Source organism: Antechinus flavipes, chromosome 2 (assembly GCF_016432865.1).
Source record: "Antechinus flavipes isolate AdamAnt ecotype Samford, QLD, Australia chromosome 2, AdamAnt_v2, whole genome shotgun sequence".
NCBI lineage: Eukaryota > Metazoa > Chordata > Mammalia > Dasyuromorphia > Dasyuridae > Antechinus > Antechinus flavipes.
In genome coordinates this window covers 494,785,165-494,798,973 of record NC_067399.1, presented here as the reverse complement: position 1 = coordinate 494,798,973, position 13,809 = coordinate 494,785,165, and the positions used below count along the sequence as shown (strand labels likewise).

Below are 13,809 nucleotides of genomic sequence, written 5' to 3'. Positions count from 1 at the left end.
AATCACCTTCCATTGAAAGTTCTCTCTAACAGATTCTTTTGGGTCTTTTCTTTGGCTTCAGGTATTTTCTATAAAAATGAAAATGTTCCTGCTAGAAGTAATCCTAATCCTAAATACCAATGTATCACTTGCTGCCTTAAGTAAGACTAGTCAGCAGCTCGATAAGGGCAAGATTTTTCCCACCGGAACACAGGAAAAGTTCCTTGGGTGTTGAAGGAAATAGGTTGGTTGAAGGATGGCAGACAGAGGCAGAGATAAAAGAATCATCAAAATGGAAGGGATCTAGTCCAAGCCAGCTGTTTTACAGATAGGGAAACACTCAGAACGGGAAATGTTCCGAGCTAGTGTTGCAGCACCCAGCTCTCCTGACTCCATGACCAGTACGCTGGCCATTGCAGCAGCAACACTGGTAGACCAACTTCACAATTTTGCCCTGGGCCCAGCCCTAGGGTCTCCCATCTCCTAAGTGGGAGGAGAACCTCCCACCGCCCCCTGATCCCCCCTTTCCTCTGCCTTCACCTCACCTGCCCTACATACACATGATGCCCGTGTCTGCATGTATGAGTTGGGAATGGCCTCCTTACAACAGGGAACGAGCCAGAAGTGATCAGCTTCAGAGAGCCTTAAAGGCAGCAGCAGTAGCAGCTCGCAAAGGTAGCAATCACCTCTTCACAATGGAACTCTTCCCATGCCGGGGAAGGGAGGGAGAGGGAAAGAGGAAAGGAGGAGGGACCGAACCAGAAAAGAGACCATTTGCCAGTTGGGACAGAGAGAGTTGCCAGCGCCAGGGCAGCCAGGTTCTCGCCTGATGCCTTTTGGCTCTCTCCGTACCAGGCCAGACCTCAGCCAAATGAGAATGTCTTCACAGCTTCTCCTCAGCATCTTTCCATTTCCTCTGTTTTTTTCTCTTCTCACACCCTGAGCCATCTTCTTCAATGGAGTCCCTGGATGAGTATTTTTCTCCCACTCCCATTAAGATGGGGAGACACAGTGGAAGCTCCTAAGGACCTAAAGATAGGGCCTAGGTACACAGGGATCTGAACCAGAGAAGACCATGGAGATCATCCTTTCACACTTTGTGGATTCACAGGCTGAGACCCAGAGAGGGAAGTTATAACCGGAAGGCCCTTCAAAGATCATCTTGTACAACCCATCTGGCTTCTGGGTAGCAGGAGAAAAGAAGTCGGGCTACCCTTCCTCTCCTTCCCCTCTCCCCAGATTGGACTCACAGCTTTCTGAAAGGCTTTGGAGAAACGCTTCCAGAATACTTTGCCACTTACTGACTACTATGTGCCAGGCACTGTGCTAAGCATAAAGAAAATCAACAGGAGCCGTTGTCAAGGAGCTCACGCTCAAATAGAGAGTCCATAATTCCTTCCAGCTCGAGATCTGAGGACAGAATATCCTCAAGGGTCACGATGAGAGGACTGAAGGGAACAATGGCCCAGTTTGTTTTAAACAAACTAGAGCAGCAAGGTAGCAAAGGAGATAAGGGTTTTAGGCTTAGGGTCAGAGAGACCTAGCTGTGTGACCCTGGCCAAGTAATTCACTTAACTTCTACCTGCCTCAGTTTTATCAACTATAAAGTAGGGATAATAACAGCACCCATCTTTTAGGGATGTTGTGAGGGTCGAATAACATAATATTTGTGAAGTACTTAGCAGTGTCTGGCACATGGCAGATACTATATAGAGACCAGCCATTATTTTTTTTTTACTTATGATTAACTCTAAGAAGGGATTTTCATCTCATTGTTCCACTTCCCCTGTAGTCCTGCCTTTGTTCCTCTTTCCCATTGTGTCTATTTCTCTGCTTGCCTTCCTATACAGTTTTCTGGTGAAAAGAAAGAAAATGGAATGATTAGGGTTGGACTGGAAGGTGGGTGATGGAGGAAGAGAGCTTGGAGAGGCATTGCTTTAGTGGGTAGTGTGAGTAGGGAAATTTGAGGGACTGAGGCTAGATTTCATTACCTGTGCAAGGTGCTTAACTGCTCCTCTGTAAAATCAGGTGGCTGGCCTTGAGAATGAAAATCTCTTCCAGTTCTAACCCAGTTAGTCTATTCTTCCAGGCCCTCCCCTCTCCAAACTTGAAGCTCTCAATCTGCCGAGCCCAAAATCTCTCGGGTAAAGTAAGGATCACAGGCCCCCAGGCAAAACTGCCTGAGTTAGGGAGCTTAGGAGATGGTTTGCCGAGAAGTTTTCCTTACCAGGGACCTAATTAAGGTGTTCTCCTCCCTATGCCAAAATACTGCTTCTGATCCAAGACAAGCATTGACCCAAGAGACGGTATCTTTTAGTGATAACCTGTGCTACCTCAGTCCCATCCCCCAGCCCAGTGTCCCTTAGGGCTTCTGAAACTTGCCCCAGTCTGTGCTTGATGAATAGTTGAGGTGAATTGACTACCCATCTGGCTTAGCGGCCTCATGAGTATGTGCAGAGAAAAGGGTCACATGTTTGAAGAAGTGGTAAGCACTTGGGGGAGGGAGGCCAACGGGGTCCAGGGAACCAGCTGCTGTTCCCAAGCCAGGCTGGCTCCTTGCTGGCTGTTAATTGCAAGGTTGTGAGATGCCAGCTGCTTCCCCTCCCCCAGCCCTACCCATCACCCTTCAAGGCTGGGGGCTTCATGCACTGAGTGGGAGGGGGAGAGAGGAGCAGGAAATCCCTTAAAGATATTTCCTCCTCCAAAGCTAGGACCCTGGAGGAAAAAGGACATTAGATGCCCAGACAACTTGTCTGTGAGCTCCTCCTACCACTCTGGGGTGTGTGTGTAATGGGGGGGAGAGGGAGAGAAGAAGGGAAAGTGCTGAGCTGAACCAAACCTACTTGTTCTGCTGGTTCCTCCTCTTGACTCCCTGAACAACCCCTTTCCCCCCCATCCCCCCAGTCATCCCCTGGGGCTGGTCATGGGTCTCCTTCCAGAACAGCCTTTTCCAATACTCTGCCCAGCCCTGAAATGTTTTGGGGGAAGTGCTGCAATCCCTCATTGGGCCCCCAAATCAATACTTTTGGGCAAGAGGCTGCCCATCCCGACCAAGCTCAACATATCTGAGCCAGAACAACGGGGTATTCTAGGTCTCTGGCTAGCTTCTTTTACAGACGGGGAGAAGGGAGGGAAAGGGAAAAGCAAAAGGAATCAGAAAGGAAATCTTGAAAGGAGGATGGGAGAAAGCCAGGAGAGGAAGAGACGAGCATGTGACAAGGATTCTCACCAGAAGCTCTGCACTGATACCAGTCTTCCCTAGGGAGAGAGATGTTGAGTTGGGAGCTTTCTGACTGTCCCACAGCAAAACACCTTCATGAATCATTCCTCCCCCCTGAAAGGTAGCTACTATTGAGATGGAGGATGGGACTGGGGATGGGGAAAGGATATTTTAAAATACCCAGGTTTGTAGATCATCTGGGCTTCAACAGACTTAAGGATTTTCGTTTTTTAAATCTCATGAATTTTAAGAGCCAAATTTTCATTACCACGGCTCTGACCCCACCCCCAAAATAGACAAACGAAGGTCCAAGGTTACATGCAGAATTGATCATGTCAAATACACTAAGGAGTCAAGGTTTCCCATCCAGGGCTCTGCCCTTGGGTTTTCCCCCTGGCTCTGAGTTTGTTGGAGGAAGATAGAAAGGTAGTAGTTGGTAAGGGGGTGGAAATTGGTAGAAACTCCTATCCACAGATTCATGGAAATATCTCAATTGTCCCAGGAGATAAAGGCTGAGGCAATAGAAGAAACAGATCCCTAAGCTTCCTGGCCCCAGAGAATTGGTAGTTCCTGCTCTGGGCAGCAGCTGATAAGTTAAGAATGTTTCTCCCAGTGGAGAAGATAGAACTACCATCTGTGAAAAACATCTAAGGGTTGGTTTATTCTTGATTCCACTATTAGGAAAACACTGGCAATTGCTTGGAAGAAAACTCACCGCTTCCTCTTTTCCTGTGTGTGATACTGTGGTGATCAAAGAAAGAGCTAAATTTAATTTGCAGGCAGACCATGTAGTGAGTTAGGTCAGTACCTTACCATGTCAATCACAGAATCGTCTCTGCCTGGGTCAGAGGACACCCCTCTATCTCCTAAGCCATGCTGCTTTCTCAAGAAAAAGAGGCTGTTTTACTGAAATGACCTCTGCAAAAGATTCTACCCTGTACCCTGGGCTGCTCACTAATTTCACTGTCACATTACCCTGGTAATCAAGAGGGCCTTTCTGATAGCTATGGCAGAAAGGAGGACGAATCAGCAGTCTTTGATCTATTTCCTTATCATCTATAAGGTCTCAAGCTTCTTTGATCCATCTCCTTATCATTTCTAGGGTCTCAAGCTTCATTTCAGGCTCATTTTTCCTTTGCTCCTCAATGAAGAGAAATCACTGAATTTCTCATAAGTATTATATTCCAATCCATGTTGACCAATTGATCAATTGACCAATCCATAAATCCACATTCTCTTAATAAATGTCTCTTCCATGTCAGATACCTTCCCATTAGGTGTTTGAGATAAAAATACAAAATTGAGGGGGATCCTGTTTACATTCCACTGCAAAAATGTTTGTAGCAGCTCTTTTTATAGTGGCAAGGAACTGGAAATTGAATGGATACACTAGTTGAAAAATGGCTGAATAAATTGTATATGAATGTAATAGAATATTACTATTCTATACGAAATGATGAACAGACTGATTTCAGAAAAGCCTGGAAAGATTTATATGAACTGATGCTAAGTGAAGTGAGTAAAACAAGAGAACATTGCACACAGCAACGAGACTATGTGATGATCAACTATGATGAACTTAGCTTTTCTCAGCAGTACAGTGATCTAAGACAGTTACAACAGACTTGGGATGGAAAATTACTTCCTCATCCAGAGAAAGAACTATGGAGACTGAATGTGGATCAAAGCATACTATTTTCACTTTTTACCGCTTTCCCATTGTCTTTCCCTTTTGTTCTGATCTTTCTTTCACAACCTGATAAATATGGAAATATGTTTAAAAGGATCGTACTTGTATTACCTATGTCAGATTGTTGGGGTCTTGTGGAGGAGGAAAGTAAGGGAGGAAGACAGAAAAAATTTGAAGTCAACATCTTACAAAAATGAATGTTAAGGGCAGCTAGATGGTGCAGTGGATAGGGCACCAGCCCTGAAGTCAGGAGGACCTGAGTTCAAATTTGATCTCAAACACTTAACACTTTCTGGTTGTGTGACCCTGGGCAAGTCACTTAACCCCAATTGCCTCAGGGGGGGGAAGTTAAAGAGTACCTTTACATGTAATTAGGAAAATAAAATATTATTGAGAAGGAAAAAAAGACATTCCACTCAGAAGGGAGGGCACGCAACAAGCTTTTTATTATTTGTAAACCTTCTAACACATACATGACACTTGATAGCACATAGTAGGAGCTCAGTAGTTGTTAATCAAGAGAATCTGAAGATCGCCACTAAGTAATACTGAGCTTTTTTTTTCTCTAGGATAAATCATCCCAATTCCTTTTACTTCTCCTCCAGGGTATTTTTTCCCAACCTCTGACCAATTCCATCCTTCTCTGCACTGTCTCCAGCTTCCCCGCATTTCTCTGGTAAGTACAGAAATAGGCAAAGACAAGCGGAAATTATTTGCCTAAGCACGTACTGAATGCAAAAAAAGGTTCCAGTTCCTAGGCTGAGCCAGCAGACCACAAGGCAGTAGAGAAGAGAACTGAACTCTTCTAACCGAAAAAACCATTTGACTCTTGCCCTAGACTCTGCCAGGTGTTATCCCGGAGAATGTCTCTGACCGTTATATAGTGTATGGGTAGAAGAAAAGCCATAAACCAAGGAAATAAAATGGAAAAAGTTTTTCTAGAGGAACTCAAAGATGCAGTGTTATTAAAAATTGATATTTCAATGAGATAATCCCTCTCTCTCAGGCTTTTAATTGATTGCCTAAAAAGCCTTCCTCCGTTGTGTGTGTTTTTTTATTTGCAGTGAACATTAATTTTTTTATGGATGATCAAATCCGGATGGAGGAGAGGAACTGGCCACACGACGAATTTGATGACCATAAAGCAAGGGGGCCAGCTGCAGACATCAGAATGAGGGGAGGTGGTTGCAGGGATAGGGGATAGGTAATGTTTTCAGCAAACTTAAACCTTGCACCAACTTTCAGGACACCAAGATGGAGTGGGGCTCTCCTCTGGTGAAGGGAATGGCTTCCTGGCACCTGCCCAAGATCATCTCCTCGCTTGAAGCTTGGAAGGTCAGCAGAGATATAGTCTCTGGAAACATCTCCCTAAGCCTGATGGGAAGGACAATAGGAAGGTGTAGGCTAGGGCATGGTAATAACTATGGTTCTGGAAAAACAGCATGGCACGGGGAAAGGACTTGGAAGAAAATGATGAGACTTTTATCGTAGGCTTTCCCTGTGTGACCTTGAACAGACCACTGCCCCTTCCCAAGCCTGTTACCTCTTCTGTAAAATGAGGACCTTGGACTAGAGGCTCTCTTAAGTCCCTTTCAGCTCTGACAGTCGATGACCATTTGTGCAATCTCTGAGCGATCTTGAATAAATAAGTCTGCTTCCTACACTTTCCAAATTGCGAGTGGTACAAAAGAGTCCAGAGGTTTTGAAATCCTCACCCTGTGTAACCTACTAATGGAAGCGTCTGAGTTTCCAGGCTGGGAGTGAATCATTCTGACAGTGCTTGGGAAAACTGAAAAGAGTTAGGCACAAGTCTGGGGCATGGCCCCACTTCCTGAGGGGACACATCCCAAGGATGTCCTGTTCAACCAGGAAGTGGGGGTGGGGGAGGAGGGAAGCCCGCGTGAGGGCAGACACCACCCTGCCCGTGAATGCCTGTCGGACAATCCGCTGGGCGAGAAATGGCCAGTATCTGTTTCTTTTCCCTCTGCCGCCTCATCCATCTCTATTAGCATGACAGGCTGCCTAAACAGAGGCCCCTGGAGTGTCCGAGCCAGCAGCAACCCAAGGGCTCCGGGGGGAGAGCTTGCGCTGACCCCATGTCCCTCCATAACCCCTCACTCACCCTCTATCTCTCTTTCCCTCCTGATCTTCCTTTCTCTCTGCCTTCCTTCTTTCTGCTCTGACCACTTGGCACATTCTTGAAAAGGAATTGGGCCTCTTTGTACAATGGGACAGCCTTCCTTGGAGGATGGAGCAAATTCCCAGGGACTGCATAGGGCAGATTCAGCCCTTAACTCACTTTTCAGTCTCTGCTGCAGATCCTGGTCCCTCCCTCCCCTCTCCAGCCCCACTTCTCTCCTGATAACGGTGGCTTATCCTAGCTTCTTCCCCCCTTGTTCTGGCTGCCCCGGCAGAGACCTGCCTCAGTGAGAGCAGAGGAATCAGGGAGCACACGGGGAATGATCTGGCCAGATGCCAGTCAGATCTATCATACTCCCTACTGAAAGCTGAGCCCCGGGATGCAGTCACAGGAGAGATGGCAGGGTGTGTGTGGAGGCAAGCGTGGGATTAGAATTGGGATTACAGGTACGCCCCTCCCCCTCTCTAGGAGTCACAAGGAGCCCCAAGTTTGGTAGCTCTAATCTACCCCAAGCAATTTCTTTCTCTAGTGAGGGTAGCCAGAAGGTCCTGGTCTAGCTGGGATGAGAATGTCAGAGGAAGATGGCGTAGACTAAGGACAGGATTCCTGGAGTGAGGGAAGAGGAGGAGGAGAAAGAGAAGCAGGAGGGAAGTTAGTCTTTGGGATGGTGATATTGCCTGAGAGGAAAGAGGGCACAGCTGTCAGAAGAAGGAGATTACTGAACAGGATCAAGGAGACTACTGTAATTAAGAGAATTCTGGCTTTAGCACTGGCATCAGCAGGGAGGTGCCATGGGAAAACAATGGACCAGAGGCCTTTATCTAATGTCAGAGACAGGATTTCAGTCCTAGTAAATTATTGGTGCATGCTGAAATACTGATTTGCATACACACAATTTGCTGCGCTTAGCATGATTCTGGGCACACACAATAAGCAATAAATGTCTGTTGAAAGAATGAGTCAAAAAAAGGGAGGAAAGAATATTCATTTAATATATAATTGTACAGCACACACCACTTCCTGCTCCTCAGAAAAATAGCAAATGCTTACTTGATGATTATTTTGTACCTAACATAGTGAAAGATCTCCTGAGAGGGGAAGATAAAGTATAACCTGCCCTCAGGGATATTATAGTCTAGATGAAGGAATAAGAAAAGTACACACACACACACACACACACACACACACACAGAGCACACACACACTTACCTTAAGATAAGTGCCAAATGAGTAGTTTTGGCAAGGAATGTTGTTAAAATTCAGAGGAGGAAAGCAATCTCTATGGACTAGAGGTTTTAGGGAGGCTTCATGGAGGAAACAGGTCTTGGAAAGAGCCTTGGATTTGGTATCAGGGAACTGTATTCAGACCTCAGATAGGTCACTAGCTATGTAATGAATGACCTTGGGCAAATAACTTCAATTCAACAAATACCTATTATGTACTTAGATCCGTCCAAAGGACTGTTCTAGACACTGGGGATATAAAAACAAAAATGGTCTCCATCCTCAGGAGGCTTACATTATACAGAAGAGACAGGAACACAATATGTATACAAACATGTAATAGTTACTTAATTTGAGGAGGGAGACAAACTCCATCAATAATAGCTTATTAAGCACCTATTGTGCACCAGGCATTGTGCTCATTTCTGGGAATTAAAAAAAAAAAAAAAAGGCAAGAAAAACCCCGTCCATACTCTCAAAGTTCTTAGTGGAAGAACCAACATACAAATAACTGTGCAGACAAGAGGTATACAGGATGGACTGGGGACAGTCTCAAAAAAAAGTTGCTAAGATTAAGAAGACTGTTTTCAAAGCACTACTGACTGGGGGATGGGTAAACCTTTGAGGGAGGAGGTGGCACCTGAGCTGAGCTTGGCAAAAAAACAAAGGCTGATGTTTTTGAGGGGCAGAGATGGCAGGGATGTTCATTCCAGCTGTGGGCAGTGGCTCATATAAGCCTATGGAGGCAGGGAATACCGTGCTGAGGTCAGGCTATAGCTAGTCATCTAATTTGACTACATGGGCAGGTCCAAGAAGGGAAGCAGTATGAAATAAGACCAGAAAGGTTAGCAGGAGTCAGATGACAATGAGCCTTTAATGCCAGGCTGAGGAGTTTGTAGTTAAGCCTTTCAACAAAGGAATTAGAAGTATTTGAGTAGGGTGGGGACAGGTCTAGCTAGGCTTTTAGGAAGATTATTTTGGCAGTTGAGTAGACTATGGAAAGGAAAACATGGTTTTCTTCCCTGAAAAATAACGACTTAGATTTCCTAAAGCTCTAAATTATATGTTAACAAGATTAATCTTCTACAATAGGTACCCCAGGGATGTGCTGGTAAATATTTAACATCCAGCTCTCTTAAAAGTGTAGCACATTTTAAAATTCAATTTGCCTTATTGACATTTTTTCCTTCTTTCTTAAGTTTAGATAATCAACAAAACAATAAATCAAGCCCTGATTTATAGCATTTGCTGATATATATATATACATATATATATATATATATATATATATATATATATATTACAGATATAAATGTTTGTAATGAAAATAAAACAACTCAAGAACTGGTTCTCACACCCCCATGATACCTCACCCTAAAGAACTGTTTCTCAATGTGAGGCACTAGAGGGATTTTGTAGGATGTCATAGGTCATAGGGGCATAGACTTAGAGCTTTTAAAGGTGATCTTAAGAACTAGTGAGTTTTTAAAACTCACTAGTTCAACTGCCTTTTTCTAAGATGAGAAAACTGAGTCCCATGAGGTTGAATGCCTTGCCAAAGGAATGTGCAGAATTCGAACTCAGATTCTCTGCCTACAAATCCATTGATCCTCAGCTGATTTTTCTATCATTCTAACCCACAACCCAACAAAATTATCAATAATGTAAAAAGCTCATCAGTACACATACACACAATCACCAACAATGCTAAAAGGGCAGGCTCTCTGGGCAAATGTTCCTTTATTCTGATTTTGAACCTTGGAGAAAGTGTAACTGTTTGGTTTTGCCTGAGGGAGCTGAGAATAAGGATGACTTAAGATGTCAATGGGAGTGAAAAGATTGGAGGATTCCCAGCTATCTCTTCTCTGAGGCATTCCCCCAGACAGACAAGTTTAAGGCCAAGGACAGCAGGAGCAGATGGAGGACAGAAAAAAACAAGGAGACCTTTTGAAAATGTCCCACTATCATCAGATCTAAGGATATGACTTCTCAGCCTCCACAGCCTAGTTTGTCTGCTTAAAGAAAAGCCAAAGGTGTTTTTGACTCCTAAGCGTTGGTCTGCCCGTCCTAGTCACTTGCGTATCAAATATATTATTCTTGTGTGATACGTACCATCCAGAGACAAGCTAGATAGAAGTTAAGAGAGCAGAATGACACATAAGCATGGACTATAAACCAGTGAGAATATAATCCTAGGACCCTCATCTAAAGTGAAAAGGGAGTGAGCCAGAAACCTCTCAACTTTCCTTTTCTCCTTTCATATTCTTCCAAAGTCAAGAGATTAAACTGTCATAATCTAAACTAAGGAAAGGAAGGAAGGTAGAATATTTTGGGTAGTGTAGTAGAAAGAGCACAGAATTTAGAAGTTTAACTCTCACTCTGACACTTGTTAGCTGTATGGCCATAGGAAAGCAATTTCTCTTCCTTATGACTCTCTGATCCTATGACTATTTCCTTCTTCATTTGAAAAATGGGAATAACAACACAAATAATACATTTTTTTAGTAAGGAAAGTATTTTGTAAACTTCAAGACACTATATAAATGTGAACTATGGTTTTAACTAATAGTTTCCTCTAAATATCTGTATACCTCTCTCCCTACCTATCACTTACATAGGGACCAGAGAAAGGTCCATGTGATTTTTACCCTGGCTGAGATTGACAGAGGTAAATCCCATATGCACAATTTTATTTTACAATTGATAAGTATTTATTAAGAATCTGTTGTGTGTCAGGTACAATGTTAGAATCTGATGGTAATTGTAGAAAGAATGAAACAACCCCTATTTGAAATAAGGATAAGCACAGTTTTAAAACAGAAACACAATACACAAACAACTTTTACTAATCTAAGGGCTTTAGTTCTATCAGGCAGCAACTCTGGGGAAATCCATGTGGCACCAGATTTTATCTCCTCTTGCTGTCAGTTCTTTTCACTTGTTATAGAATGTCCTCCCATCACTCCATGATTGTGGATGTGAATGAATGGGAAAGTAGGAACAGTCATTATGTTTGAAAAGACTCTGTCAGCTCTTTTCCCTTTTAAAGAGTCCGACTTATGGAGTGTTAGTTTACTGAGTGGGGAGAATGTTCTGAGGGACTGAGTCCATTTCTAAGTCTAAATTTCCTAAGGAGCAGTAGTATGAATGAATCATTCCTAGCCTCAGTTTGCCCATCTAGACAGGTATCTTAAAAGTCTTCATACATTTTAAGCTAAAATTTAAGCTAAGATTTTTATGATATTGATAAAAATGATACACGGGGGGATGGAAAAATGAGAAAGATCATCACTTTTTTAAAGCATTTGAATCTCTCTCTTTATACTTTACACTTTGTATCAAATATGTAACTAACTTTGTAGTGCAACATTTGCTCTGGCTCTTTGCTTAGTGACATGTGTCTTGGTGAGATGACACAGAATCTCATGATTGGTCACCAGTCATGGAAGTTGTGTCAAAAGGGTTTGACCATAGAGTCAGGAAGAGTTCTTCAGTGAGATGTAAACGAAGTGGAAGAAAGCCAGATCTACCTCTCTTTTGAGATTAGTCTTCCTTTGACTTCCAGAAAGGGTGGATGAATAATGGGGGATTTCTTTTCTCTCCTTTCCCCACTGCTCTCCTCTTTGGAAATGTCAGCTTCAAACCCTGAAGTGAAAATAAGTACTTCCCTAAATGGAGTTCTTGGCTCCCTTCTTTCCGCTTTTTTTTGGGCATTAACCAACAATGCTGAGTTCCTAAGAAGTGAGCATTTCTAGCCCTGGTAGCTACCCTGTATCCTCATGAGGTCAAAGACTTTTTGGGGAACAAGTGTCCAAAGGAAAGTGATATCTGCAACAGTAGCATTTCTTGGAAAAGAAGTAGCAACCCTATCAGAAGGATTCTGCAACTAAAACAATGAAGAAAGTCCATGGGTGACTCCCAAACTGGAGGCCCATGGAGAAGAAAGGATCCCTGATAGCCTAAAACAAACAGGTTAGCTCCAAAAAGAAATGGAACTCAGATGAACCCCAAAGATGATTGGTGCTTCAAGAAAAGAATTAAGAAGTTGGTGTTGCTGGCACTTAACCCTTCAGGTCCTGGTTAGTCCCTTAAGGTATGATCCAAGGTGCAGGGGACCCCCTTCCACAAAGGGTTTTGTTGTAGTTTGCTATAGACAGGTTCATGGGAGAAGAGTTGGGGGAGAGTTTTGCTCATTGTTCTCATCTCTAGATTCTCTCACTAAGGAAACCTCTAAAACAAAGTTTATGTTTGGCTGATGTCTAGGATCTCTCCAATAACTGGTTAATAGAATCACTTCTAGAAAAGGTACTCAGTGTGCAGTATGGATATCAAGTATAGGAGGGAAATTTATTTCTTCCATCACAGAAAATGTTTAAAAAACAAAGGACTCTTAAGCACTCATTAAAAATTCAGAAACATAAAACAATAACCCATCATACACATTATACTCTGCTAAAAGGTAAAGACAACTTTGTGAAACTGCTGAACAATTATTTGGATACTTTGCTTTCACCTCAGACCTCCCATTGTCTAAGTAATTTGCGGGATTCAGAATTTCTGACCATCTAGGATATAGCATGGGTTTGCTTAGCTTTTTCTACCTGATTTTCCACCCTAGTTCTTTCAAGAGTAGCACATCCTCCTGGGCACACTTCTTTTCTTCTAAAGCACAGTGCTGTTTCAGGAACCCTCTATTCATCTCTCTAACTCATGAGGTTGCCAGCAGAACTGAAAATATCCATTTCTGAATATTACTGCTTGCCGGTATATGTTCAAGGAAGAAAGCAGAAGATGGCCAAGGACTCAAGTTCATTGCTATATGCTTGCAGCCTCGATTGACAGTGTAAGGAAGAAGGGAAGAAAGAGAAATCCCCTTTCTTTCTAGAAATCCAAGGGGAACAACATGCTGGAGAGTCCCTAAAGAGAGGGGTAGAATTGGATTTCTTCAACTTCTCTCATAGTTTATTGAGTGGGTGACTTCTCATGATTTTGTGGCCAAACCTCTCTGGCACAATCCCTGTCATTGGTGACCAATCAGGAATTGCTACTTCATTTCAGCAAAACTCAAATCACTTAGTAAAGAAAAGTACATGTCCCATTCCAGGTATCCCCACTGTAGGACATGTAGCCTTTTGTTTCCCTCTTCCCTGATTACTTTTGAAATTCACAATGTCATATTTTGATCCTTTCATCTCCAATACTCATTCACCTAAGAGCTTGAAAGAATAAAACCCAACAGAGACAGAAAAACAGCAGTACAAGTGTCCATGATTACATGGCAACCATGTAAGGGAGAGGGCCTAAGGCAGCTTTTCTACGCAGAGACCCACAATCGTTCATCCTCCTCACTTTTTAAAAGAAAAAAGAGAGCAATGAAGACAGAAATAGAGTCAGAGAAAGACAAAGAGAGAGCTAGAGGGAAAGACAGACACATAGAGACAAAAAGACAGAAAGGTGAGAGAAAGAGACAGAGACAGACAGAGAAAACTTCAAATATTTAAATCTTTTGCGTGTACACTAAGTAGCAAATTAGAAGGCTTTTATTACTACATAGTA

General features: G+C 43.1%; 1 protein-coding gene across 2 annotated transcripts in view; it reads left to right on the top strand.

Annotated features, from left to right (window-relative positions):
- Window positions 1–6,515, top strand: part of CCDC102A (coiled-coil domain containing 102A) — a 54,404-nt gene extending 47,889 nt beyond the window's left edge. The window contains exons 10-11 of one of the 2 annotated variants that reach the window (XR_007950942.1): window positions 5,495–5,565; window positions 5,954–6,515. The gene's annotated coding sequence lies outside the window, so the exon portion shown is untranslated. Of the gene's footprint in view, window positions 1–5,458; window positions 5,566–5,953 lie in introns of both variants that reach the window. The other variant, XR_007950941.1, reaches the window with a different exon arrangement.
- Window positions 6,516–13,809: the final 7,294 nt, after the last annotated feature.